The sequence below is a fragment of the Marmota flaviventris genome, chromosome 8 (genome assembly GCF_047511675.1).
Source record: "Marmota flaviventris isolate mMarFla1 chromosome 8, mMarFla1.hap1, whole genome shotgun sequence".
In the NCBI taxonomy this organism is placed as follows: Eukaryota; Metazoa; Chordata; class Mammalia; order Rodentia; family Sciuridae; genus Marmota; species Marmota flaviventris.
The window spans coordinates 28,338,722-28,352,673 of NC_092505.1; the positions used below are offsets into that span (position 1 = coordinate 28,338,722).

General features: G+C 33.7%; 1 protein-coding gene across 1 annotated transcript in view; it reads left to right on the forward strand.

Annotated features, from left to right (window-relative positions):
• The window catches only part of Robo2 (roundabout guidance receptor 2), a 550,514-nt gene that overhangs the window by 18,732 nt on the left and 517,830 nt on the right, over nucleotides 1-13,952 (forward strand). The window lies entirely within an intron of this gene.

Consider the following 13,952-nt stretch of genomic DNA (forward strand, 5'->3'; position numbering starts at 1 on the left):
TGTGTTTGAAATCTGGCTCCAGAGTAATACAACAGCAGTGAAATTAGAGCCATAATAATTAACTCCCAAATGGCGCATGCCTGTGATCCCAGAAGTTCAGGAGGCTGAGGCAGGAGGATCATGAGTTCAAAGCCAACCTCAGCAAAAGTGAGGCACTAAGCAACTCAGTGAGATCCTGTCTATAAATAAAATACAAAATAGTGAGTGCCCCTAAATCCAATCTCCTGTACCCCCACAAAAAAATTAAGTCCCACATGTTAATTTGGGAATTGTGGTACAGATATACACAGATACGCACTCATTTCTTTTCTTTCTTTCTTTTTGCTCTTTTGAAAAGAATTAGCTGACACAAAATAGTCACTTGGAACTCATCCTTCTATGATTTCTATATACTACTTTTTAATTTAATTTTTTTTCTGATTTTCCCTCTTTTCAACTTCTGCATTTTCTGACTAAATCCTGTTGCCTCTAGTAGTCATCATTCTGTAACAAGGAGCATTATAATTTATATAATGTTGAAAAAGATGGTCCTAATATTAGGGATCTATGCATACAATTTATTTTTCTGATTTTGTCATCTGGCCAGAAAGTTGTGTACTATATTGATGAAGGGCTTTAATTCTAATAATAGTCTGTGAACTCAGCAGGGACAACTTTGATGATGAGGCATATAGAAATGATTAGAACTATCAAAAATCTCATAATGAATTGATACTAGATATATAGATGCCATGAAAGAAAATATGGTAGACTGTTTTTCCATTTTACCTCAGTGGTATTACTCTATAACACATTATTCTTTCATAGTATTTTACAGTACCTTCAATAATTCTGTGTAAGGGTTAAAACGAGTTTGATAAAATGAATACTTGGATGCCTCAATTAAGCATAATATATCCATATATGACCTTAAATAAATTGGATTGGACTGTATCTTAGGTGATATAAATGTAACTAAACTACATTTGTGTACCCTGGGAAACTAATTGAAATCAGCATGTTACTTTTCTTATACCCATTGACATTTGGTTAACTTATTTAAATTAATGTAACCGTTAAGAGCATTTCTTAATTTTGCTCTTCTAATTTTATATTGCAAAAGTAGGGAGGCTGAGGCAGGAGGATTGCAAGTGTGAGGCCAGCCTTGGAAACTTAATTGAATTTTGAGACCCTGTCTCAAACTTAAAACAACAACAAAACCCCAAATTAAAAAGGCTGGTAATTTAGTTCAGTGGTAGAGCATACCTGGTTTCAACGCCCAGTACCACAGTAAATAAATAAGTAAATAAAAGTAGGGTCAAGATAACCAGAAGAATATTTATAAGCTGAACTTTGGCAAAATATTAATTATGAGAAAACATAGCTTTTCAAATAGCTGCGAAATATATTATATTAAAAGGTAGATGGAGAATTTGAACTGTCCTTATAGTGCACAGTATTAATAATAAGCCTTTCATGAAAGGATTTAGAACTTGGTTTTTAGTCATTTGCCTCACACAAAGAGAAGAGTTTCCTTTGTGGGAAATTAGATCATCAGAAGACCTCAAATATTTGAGTAGCGACTTTGTGAAGCTACACTCAGTCCAAACAAGTTCCAAGGAGATAAAAGTCCTCAGGGTAAGAGAAAGGGATGATGGCCACAAAGATCTACCACTGAGTTTCCCAGCTTTTCTTGTCTCATGTAGCTAAGACTTTCTTTGATGAAGTCATCCTTTCCTGATCCATCTGTTTAAGAACTTGCTCCCCCTCTCCACCCTTTTTTCAACAGAGGCAGTATTTAGCAAATTTGGTACAATTTGTAAAGACCTAATTTTGTTTGATGAGATTCACAAGGATTAGGCAACAAAAAGTAAAGATGATAATGCTGTATATTTGTAAATGAAAAATTTCACTGCTTATTATTAATATCTTAGTTCATGCTGTGCTTTCACTCATCTGAAGACACAAATACTGAATAACATTTCTTTTTGCATTGTGAAAAGCATACATCCTCTCATTTCTTTGAACTTACATTTAAGACTGGGGTAACATTGAAAATAGAATATTCAGGAAAAATAGTATATCCAGTATCCATTTTCATAGCCTTAGTAACTCAAAGTACAGAAACAAAGCAAACATTTTTGGCAAATTTCATTAAGGCTTATAGAATCAATGATATAAAAGTGCTTAACTATTTTCAAATTTATTATTTAATATTTCTAACAATATTATAAAGGTTTTGCTATTTTAAAATATTTTAAAATTAATATTTTTAAATTAATATTTCTAACATAAAACTTAAGATGGCTATATTCATAAGAATAGCCTACATATTTCATAGATCAAAGACCATTTGTACATATATCTAGTATGTACACTGAGTTATGTACAAGTATACATACATTTTCACATACTTTTATGGTATTTAAATTATGGTATTTAAATGTGTGTCCATACTTAAAGTTTCATAAAAGAACTTACTTTCTATTCTTTGGTCTTAACATTTTCATGAGTTAGTTACTAATATGGAAATATCTATTTGCAAGGTATATATTTTATACCATATGAGTCAAACTTACAGATTTTGGATACTATAGGATATTTAAAAAATATATAGTTGGATTTTGATTGCATTCGATGTTATTAGGGGTGTGTGTGTGTGTTTGTGTGTGTTGTTTTCCCATCAAAAAGGAGAATACTTACATTTATTTCTAACATGTTATTTAAAGACTCACTAGAATATTGGGATAAGAAAGGTCTCCAAAATCTTTTTTACTAAGCTTTCAAATGTCACCTGAATAGAATAAGTGAACAAAAAATATTGGGTTTAGATATTTTTAGCTTGATAGTCACCTAGCTCAGTTGCCTTGAGGCAACATACGGACATTAAAGTATAATTCTCTCTGTTGCCTGGAAAATTCCGACTTAATGTAAGTAATATTCACAATGGATTTGCTATTGTAATTTTAAATAAAAGAATAGTGTGTGCCATCTGGTATAACCTGCTCATTTCTTCCATAACATCCCAAAGAACAAGTTCCCAAGTCCTTCCAAGTTTAACAAAAGTTTCAAGCAATATTGCCAGCACTCCTGAAAAAGCAATGGAAAAAAAAATATGTCATTTGAATATGCCATTAAAGGACAGTTGCTTTTTAAATGCATATTGTTTTGCTCTTTCCAAGATAATGACTGTTATTATTAGTTTAGATGATAGAACATAGTCACATTATATATTAATTCATTAAAATGTATTTACTGAGCATTTGCATTATGCTGAATACCTGTAAAGAAAGGGAGAGTTTTTAGTTTGGTGGGAAAGCTAGATAATAAACAATCACATTGAACATATTTGTTATTGTGCTTAAATTTAAATACCATAAAAGCAAAGAAAAGGATCATAAATACTCAAAAATAGATTTAAAAATCTATGCATTGTGGTTTGTTGGTCCTAGAGGCCTCCTGGGGGAAGTGATATTTAAGTTGAGACCATTAGGGGGTGGAGATAGCTGTGGGAAGAATGAGATCAGGGAAGGGAATACCAGGCAGAAAGAAAGCCCTGAAGGGAGCCCTGTTGGAAGAACATGGCATCTTTGAAAATTTGGAAGAATGGTCCAGTGGCTGGGAGAGTGGTGAGCGAGGGAAGGTGGAAGGAGGCTGAGCTGGGTGACACAGCCATGTAGATGAGGACTCTGGGATTAATGCTAAGGATAAGGAAAAGATTTTGGAGAATTGCTATGCTCCTAGGGGAATTGACAGGTCAGTAGAAGAGCCACCAGCAGGTCCAAATACTGTAGTGCCGAAGTAGCTGCCCTTAGAGGTAGCCTCAGGGACGGTGAAAGCATATCGGGTGGGAAGCCATTGTGGGGGGTATACGGGGGTCCAAAAGGACATATTGGGCTGAGTTCAGAGTAAGAGTTAGCCAAGGGCTCTGCTCCCTGCCCTAGACCAGTTATGTAAAAAGCTGGGAGTTGGGGTGTACCTCAGTGGTCGAGGGCTTGCCTAGCATATGTCTTGAGTTTGATCCCCACCACCTCAAAAAAAGATAATTTCCTCTGGGAAAGGAGAACAAGTGTTTGTTTTCTTAAAGCTTTGTGCATCCAGGGTTGACACCCTGATGATGTTGAGGAATAAAATGGGAAGAATTGGAATCACTAAGACTGGAGCAAAGGAGGGACATGACTTAAGGGATAATAGGAGTGTGACCCCAAACATAGTTTCAAGTACATGCTGCAAGACAGGGAGGCTAATTAAAGTTTGACAGGGTCTTCTTAGCTCATCCACTCTCATAACCCTCTCTTGCTTTCCCCTGGATTACAACCAACTGCAATGGTAGTAATTTAGGTGTGTGCTTGATGATTCACACATAAGCTACTTCATGTCAGGAGCTGTTTCCTCCTTACTTGTTATTGCTTGTAGTAGGTAGTGAAGACACCTGCATGTTAAAAATAAAATGTGCAACATATATTTGTTGAATTCAATTAAGATGAGCCACTTAATCAACTCTTCCCTTTCCCTTTCTTGTTCTGGACTCAGCAAAATGTTTTCCTGTGGTATTGCTGAATTGATCTATAGTATATTTCTGGGATATACATAATTTAGGGATTCTAAGTTTTGATTGGGTTATCTGTATTTTGGTGATTTTTTTTTTTTTTTTTTTTTTAGGGAGGTGGGTACCAGGGATTGAATTCAGGGGCACAGGACCACTGAGCCACATCCAAGCCCTATTTTGTATTCTATTTGGAGGCAGAGTCTCACATTACTTAGCACCTTGCTTTTTGCTGAGGCTGGCTTTGAACTCATGATCCTCCTGCCTCAGCCCCCTGAGCTATTGGGATTAGTGGGCCTACGCCACCACGTCTGGCTATCTATTTTGGTATGTTTAAAAACTATTTCTAGTAGAGAGGAATTTGAATGAACTCATCATAAAGAAATGACTAATGTTTAATGTGCTGCATATGCTAATTAACCTGAGTTGGTCACTACTCAATGTTAACATGAATCAAAACAACATACTGTACCTAATTAATACATACAAATATTATATGCCAACTAAAAAATTTGAAAAAGTTAAAAATTAAAGACCCCCTCCCCATTTCTCACTTAGGAATATTTAGAATATGTACTTTTTGTACTGTATTTGCTAATTTACTTACCTAGATGGAAGGGCAAACCTGTTTTCTCCAGGTTGACTTTATAAACCTCATGAAAACATTAATATGCTTAGATTTTCTTTTTAAGCTTTCATTTTATAATGTCACAACAGGAAAGAATATGGTTATAAGAAACTGACTTTATCCTTTTTTTAAAATATTTTTTAAGTTGTCAATGGGTGTTCATTTTTTATTTGTTAAATTATTTATTTATATGCAGTGCTGAGAGTTGAGCCAAGTGCCTCACACATGCTAGGCAAGTGCTCTAACACTGAGCTAAAACCCCAAGCTGCATTATCTGACTTTATTTTAAAAGTGAGCTTAACAGGAAAATTTATTATTCTATTCCATCTATTCCTTTTAAAGAAAAAGAAAAACAAAACAACAACAACAAAACAACTAAGAGCTATATATTAGTTTATAACAGTTGGTAAAAGAAAATTGAAGCATATGAAAAACTAGTAGTGAGATATATTTTTATATAATTGCAATTTCATATTATAAATATTTAAGTAAATTTAAGAGCAAAATACTAGTCATATTTCATTCTAGAATTAAAAGTGGAAGTTTGTAACAATTTAAAAACTTGGGACATATAAATACTTTAATCAGAGGCCAACCTATATAATATAGTGTGCTTTCTTACAAATATTTTGATTTTCTCCTGAGGAAAAAGGCAGAATGAATTATTTTCTATAAAAAGATATTTGTGATAATGACTTCCTAATGTTCTTAGGTCCCATTTTTTTCCATAAGGTTGATGACCACCAGGGGGATATAGAAGCCCTGGTAGCATTAATTCTCAGCTGAAGGCAAGAAATGGATTTTTGGAAATTCATCAAAATTGTGGGACTCCCCAGCTTTGAAAAAGTAGAGTGTTCACACAGTATTTTTATTAAGTGATTCCAACAAAAGGTGGGTCTGGCTTAATCAAGGACACAAACTAAATTCATTTATAAAAAATCATATGAGGGAACTGCATATAAAATAATAATAATTACAATAATGTTCAGTAATATTATTACAGTCCTTCCCCAAGGAGCTTCAAGCGCTTGGCAATTGTCTCATTAATTCTCAGGAGCTCTCTTGGAAGGAGTAGAGCAATAAATCACCTATCGAAGAGATGTTTTAAATAGGAATGTCAGTTATGTTCTTAATAAATAAAGGCTTATCTACAAAGATCACAGTTCACTTTTAAGAGAGTAAACTTTTTCTTTACAAGAAATGAGTGGCTAAACAAAAACTTTATTCAAAATTAATTTTGAAAAATAGCTCATTGTTTCCCTTTGTGTTTTAATTTAAACTCAATTACCTGTCATTCCTATGACCTATTTTCAAAATTCCATTAAAGTCAGCAAGTAACAAGATTCTTAGCAATCTTTAGTCAGGTGTCATTTGACTATTGGTGATAGAGATTGAGAGCACCTTAAGTGTGGAATTTCAATCAATGGCCGTCATCTATACTATTGATTAAACACTTAGTTACTTTCATAATGGCCTAAATTTTAAACATTTCCTAGAATTAGTTAATTTTAAGGAGCAATAAAAATACTAAAATAATACCATTGTTTGCAAAATTAATGAGGAAGTTAATGCAATGTAAGGTAAATATGCATGTTTCTTTCTGAAAATAGTGCCTTGTGCCATTATTGGATATATAGATGCCCTTTCCACTCTGAGGTCAGAGTTCAAATTAAGCCTCAATCCTAAGTAAATTGAGATGAATGGTTTGGCCTTTGTCCCTGGTGTAAAATAGTCCATATCACAGAATCACCATACATCTGTTTGTGCACAATTGGCATAATTGGCATTCTCCTAGGATTTTGTTGGCATTGAAAGTGAAGCTATTTCTTACTTCTATTGAAGATTCTTCACTAGGTCGTGGACTTAAAAAAAATAGTGTAAAAATGGCCCAAAATATATCTGTTCACTTGTGACAAGGGAGAATTATGTCTCATCATAATCAATTTGGTAATTGATAATAGTACAGTAAAAACTAATACATTTACTAAGATTGGATGTACCTCTTGAAATGACAAGGTAAACAGTTGGAATAATTCTGAAGAGGTCACTACCTTCACCTTACTACTAGTTTTATAACTACTTATACACATTTATACTAAGAAAAATCAAGATTGCCTTTAAATTCTAAAGAATTAAAAGTTTTTCATATTTATCATAAACTTTTAAATTTAAGTGAATAGCTAAAATATTAGAGCCTCAAAGGTATTTGGTAATAAAAACTCTAATGATACTACATACAGGTGGAAAAAAATTGATTCTAAAATTGACTTTGCTTCATAGTTTTCTGTGTTAAGAATAGTATAATTACATAATTTCTCAAAATTTTTTATTATGTATATGATACTATATACATATAGTATATATGTATATATATATACATATAGTATATATGTGTGTGTGTGTGTGTATATATATATATATATACTTGAAAAACTTCTCTAACCAGAAAAACTGTATGTGAAACATTTATTTGTACATAATTTTACTTAGGAAATCATAGAACAATGTGGTACCGTAAATAAGTATTAAGTATAGAGAAATAAACTTAATATAGAGGCATGTATGTTATTCTTAAATATGATCATATTTTAATTATGTAATTCATGTGGATTTTTTGGTAGGAGTGATTGATTTTATTTTTGCTTTAAAATATAGTTGATACTACAAGCAAACAATCTAAATAATTTGTAAGGAATTTTTTTGTGTCTTGGAAAATTATATGAAAATATAGGATGATTACTTCCATTGTCCTCATTTATTTACCCCAATAAAATAAGGAAACAAATCTTTGGTATCCTTGCAGCAGCCTTTTAAAGTTGACACAAATGTTTGAGTTAGAAAAATTTTAACTTTCCACTTGGATTACATATAAGATTTAAAAAACCAAAACAAAATAGCACAGCTTGTATTGGTGGGTAAGCCTCAGCAGTTTTTCCAAGGAGTTATATATCTGTCTTTCCTTCATTTTTAGTGACCACTAAGGTTGTAGTATTGAATTATCCAAAGCTGTCATTCTCTTAATGTACTGGCTGAAGAAGGGGCCCTCTAAACATAAAAGTAATATTGTAATTTGAGTTGGTGGGTGCACTGGTAGGCCTGTCAGTTGAATCTATACTCAATTAGAACTCAGTTATACTTATTCTATTACTTTTGCTAATTCTTGATATTTTCATTACCATTCTTATTCCACAAAGTTAAGCCAATGTGCACCTTTCAGTACAAAAAATGAGTTATCCATATATAACAAATTAGAAAGAATTGATAACTATTTCTAAAATAAATTGCCTTGAGTTGTGTGTTAGTTACAGACTAAGAAGATTGGAAAAAGGTCACAGTTTTTTTGTAAGAATAGAATTAACCAAGATAACATAGAAAACACCTAGTACCATGTTTGACATAAACTCAGTGATGAATTGAATATTGTCTTTTCTAAGTTTGTTGATGAAGATCACCTGTTTGCTACTACCTTCAGCCTCAGAGGGCATGGACTTCTGGCAGTAGCTAGAATACCATAGCTTCTGCTGGTATGAAGTAGTTATTCTGGGAAAGAACCCTACATGTCACATTTTCTTTACCAGATTTTTTTTTTTACTAGGTTTACCAAGCTAACTAAGACATCCTGGTTTTAAAGAAGATGCAGCAGAACTTCAAAAGCTTTTCCTTTTAATGTTAACAATGTAATGTATTAATGTTTAAAATCATAATTTCTACTTTGTTAAGTGATATTACTGTTCAGGGTATATAATCTTCAGTTCTAAATAGATTAATCAAAAATCTTTTCTTTCTTTGAATTTCTCTTTTTTTACCATTCCTTTTATGTTCTTGGTGCATTTTTCTCAAAATACTTGAGAGTATATTTTTTCAAAACTTTGCAAACACTTGCAAGTACCTAGCTTTTTGCTGTTTCTGCTGTTATGAATTGTGCTAGAGGGAAGAATCAGCCCTTTATTTTGCAATACTTCTTCTTTCTCACCACTGGGAAAGCACAGGCTTTTTGGTTAATATTTATGTCAAGGGTGTGAATCTTAATTTGATATGAGAAAACATATTTTCGTGATGAAAGAAAGCTGTAAATCTTATGTGTTGGAAACAAAGAGAGAAATTAAGACAGCTTTTGCAAAGATGTTCCCTTCTGTTGTGCCATCATTTCCCAAGGGAAGAGAGGGAAGCCATTTTGTTTTGACTCTTAAATGAGAATGAATGAATTACCCTATAGAGAATAGTCTTTGTTTAGATGAACATTGTATAGAATGAAGCATACTCATTTTTTTTCCATTGCTAATTTCTGAAACCTCCTATCAACCATTCGCTTAACAGTCAGCTTTAATATTCACTCAAAAGAAAAATATATCTTGAGAGTGTAGTTCTAACACATTATTCATTTGTGGGGGAAGGGTGAATGGCATCCAAACAGCATAAGAGGAGGCAGAATTGGAAACAGAATGTGTGAATGAAGACTTTAATGTTTTGTGAACATTAAATTCAATATAATTCCAGAGTCAAATGTGCACAACCCACTTCCATGGTGTATTGTGTAACTCACATCATTCACAGAACACATTAACTGAAATCGAGGTGGGCACACTGCAGTCTGCAGGCTGCATTCATACTGCCACCTGTTTTTTTAATGACCCACAAACTATGGTAATGTTTTCTTAACACGTTTAACTAGTTGACATAAACAGTAATGATTCATGATGTGAAACTTTCATTAAATCTAATTTTCTTATCCACAACTAAAGCTTTATTGGGACACAACTGCACTCATAGAAGTATGCATAATCAATGGCTATCTTTGTGCCACAAAGGCAGAGTTAAGTAACTGTGACAGAGACCTTATAGCTTGCAAAAATTAAAATATTGACTATATTGCTTTTTAAGAAAGAAAAATTGGTCATCTCTGATTTAGAACAGAAGGGTGATAACTTGTGTCTCAATGTTGGACCATCAACAAAAAGGCTGCTTTCTTAGTCAGAAATAGACAAATTGAAATGAAGCGTAGGATGTCACTTAGCAGAGAGGATGAGAGTGGGAGGGCTGAGATGAGTTTTAAAAAAAATGGAATAAGAAATAGTTGAAAGTATGAGGATACTTTGCCAGGCAAAGAAATTGACAGCACTGTCCTTCAAAAACCTGTTATCATAAGGGTGAATGATTAAACTTGTTATTTAACATAAAGGGGTCAATTTGGACTTAGGACAGTAGGTGGATACTTTTCTGAAGCACATGTTCCTTCAAGGCAAACAATATATACTAACAAAATTATGCTACTTTGGAACTTTTTTGAGTTAGGGACTTTCAGTGCTTCAGATATTTAAGCATAAGCTATTTAACCACTTGGCCAACATGTCTGGTGGTAGTTAGACCTAAAGACTTACTTATTCTCTGTTTAATTCAGTAAACATGTACTGAGCACTTCCTTTGTTTGAAGTACACTCCCAGGCACTGGATTAGAGTAGTAAGCAGGTTAGACCAAGTGTGTGCCCCCTTGAATTGGCTTGCTAGAGTTCTTGATGGAGGTAGGACCACACGTAAAGATACAATCCAAGTGTTGGTAGGACCAGGCTTCCCTGAAGGCACTAAGGTTGAACTGTATCCTTCCAAGTATCTGTTGCAATCCTAATCCTGAGCAATCACAGTGTAGTATTATTTGGAAATAGAATCTTTCCAGGGATGGTCAAGATGAGGTCATTAGGTGTATACCTTAGTCCAATATGATTTACATCCTGATAAAAAAGAGGAAATTTAGACACAGAGGCAGAGAAACAACAAGTATTCATATAATAGTACAGGAGTAAGGAATGCAATATGCAAGCCAAAAATTATCCGCGAGTCACCAGAAACTGGGAGAAAAGCATGAGACAGATTCTCACAGCTTATAGAAGGAACTAATTTGGCCAGCACTTTGGATTTGAACGTTGAGCTTCCATAATGAAGTGTGAAACAAATTTCTGTTGTCTAGGCCACTTTTTAATATTTTGTTAAGACAATGCCAAGACAGCAATACATCTCCTTTACCCCTTTTGACTTCTAGAGGACTAGATGTCTCTGGCCTTGTGGCAACAAAACTCCTGTCCCTTTCTTGGTCATCATAGGAGCTGCTCCCCAGTACTTTGTGTATCTTTTTCTGTCTCTTATCAGGAAAGTAAACTCTAAACTGTAAACTGGAGTTAAATTAAAATTTAATATAAATGTCCCTCATAATTGTTGAATAATGGATATTTTACGAAGTTTGTTCAAACTTCCTAGCCTATGGTTTTGTAGGTTTTTTTTTTTTTTTTCCCCTAGAAAATAAGAAAAGCAACACTCCACTGGAAAAACTCCAAAATTAAATGTAATGGAATGGGTAATGTTTCTCCTCCTTTAAAGTGAGTGATGTTGTTTTGGAAAGCATGGTCTTGAAGCAGCTTACCCAAGGGACACAGAGACTCCTCCACAGACTTCATATGAGGGTGAAAGCCAGAATGGTCGTGCATGTGTAAATGCTCCATCCTGTGAGCCACTGCCATCCTTGTGCCCATTTCAGGTCTTTTAGGCCATTTACAAAGTTATTAGGAAGCCATCAGCTTCCTGTGGTGAAGAATTAAACAGAAAATGTCTTTACTTCCATCAAGCTGAGCTGTGTGTCCTTCAGAGTTTACTCCCAAAGAATCACTCTGCCCACTAATCTCAGTTCTTGTAAGTTGTCCTCTTTTATCTGGGTTACTACAAGAGCCTCGTAATTGATTTTTCTCCTTCTACCCTTCTTGACTAACCAGGGTGGATTTTGAAAGGGTGAACCAGCTCCCTGAGGCATTTAAAGCACCTCAGTGTGTTCCATTGAGTTGATGATGGGTTGTAATCATTAATATGACCTATGAATTCCTACACAGTCTTGGCCCTAACTTCTAAACTTTATCCTACAACTCTTTCCCAAATTTCATACCCCAGTCACACTGATGATATTTCAGTTTTCTAGAACACATGAAGGTCTTTCGCATTTAAGGACATACTTATACTATGATAGGACTACTCTTTTCCCGTTCTTACTTTGTATAACTCGCTTTATCTTTCTGGACTCTGCTTATGAGTCAGTTTGAGAAAACTTTCTTGACAAATAATTCAAATCAATTATTCCTGTTGCATCCTCCTTTATCAGATTTATTACAATTTAATAACACTTTTTTATTTACTCTCTGGGAATGGGTGCTAAACACACATCTGAAGAAATATATTTTAAGTTTAGTGTGTAGTAGAGATTCTAAGTTTCATTCATTCTTCACATTTGTGTGCTTTGAGGCTTGGTCTTGCATTAATCTGTTATCATTTTAGTTCAGGATAACATTTATATTTATTTATTATAAACACACCATAATAAAGTGAATTTTGTTTTTATGAAAGAACAGTTAGGCCATCATCATTTAGTTTAATACAATGATTAGCAGAAGTTATAAAGGAAATCATTTAAAACACTTGAATAGGAAATTAATCTGTTAAGCCTTGTGTTTATAATATTGTTGCTTTTGAGTGGTTTGTAGGTAAGTATTGAGGAAAATGCTTAACAGATATGAAAACAATTGTACTTTAAAATTATAGCAAAGGAGTATTTAAACCAAAGGGGGTTAATAAATTTCTCAAAGGAAAAAGGGTTGTAATTATATTTAATCACTATCATTAAAAATAGTATTTCACAGGTTGAATGATTTTACCTCAGTGTTCTGAATACCAAGTAAACATCGACCATTATTTTTCTAATGTTGAGTTTGTTGTAAGAAAGGAGCAGAGTGAGGGTAACATATTTTTATTTGCTAAGGGAGGAAAGCGTGCTGTTCTGAAAATACCTGTAGGGTGAAATAAAAATGAAAGGAAATATTCCTTGTAATTGCTTAAAATCCATTAAAAAGGTTGCCTTTCCATGCAAAAGAGGGCAGAAGGTTGTGAGAAACACATTATAGAAAACAAAGATCAATGGGACAATATGATTAATTCGAACTTAAATTGGGAAGGTTTCCCATTTGTCACCTAGTGGCAATTTGCAGGAAACCTTAGCATTTCATCGAAAGGCTACTGTGAACAACTTTAAAACAATTAGCCTTCCTAGAACTGGAACTGAGGGCCTTCCTGAGTCCTCCTTGAGTGCACAGAAACCCCCTGGTTAATCTTCCCTTCTTTTCTGTCAACATGAATATTAAGTGGTTTCCTCCCTAGTGCACTATTAGTTGTCTTATTCAGTATTACTTTCTGGGGACTCCACAGTTTGTCCTTCACACTGAAGACGAAGAGATAGGCTTGTTCAGTGGGCCTGGTGTCAGTCTCCATCATTACATGTGAAGTTACACTTCATCTTGAAGCTTTATGCCTAAGATGTTCTGACCTCGATGCATACAGAAAAATGAGAGTTCCAGAGGTTTCTTAACTGGGTCATATATTTTAATTTTTTTTCAAGCCAACTATTTTGATCACTATATTTTAATGAATTGCTTAATATATGTACAATGAACAGCATTTACTCACAAACTAAAATCCTGTGTGTACAAATGAGCATTCTCATTAAGCAGATAATGTTAATATTTCATTTTTATCACCAGTATCATGCACATTTATGAATTATAGATGCAGATTTGAAATTTAATTTGACATAAATATTCAAGTATTTTGTGATTGTTTTCACAAATATTAGTGAGTGAGGTAATTGCATTTTCTGTTCTCCACCTCTGTGAAGGCTACCTTTAAAATGTCACAGTGTCATTCTACTTCACATCCTTTTCTCTTTCTTTTCTCTAAAGTTCAGTTTTAAAGTATGTTCCCTTCCAACTGTGC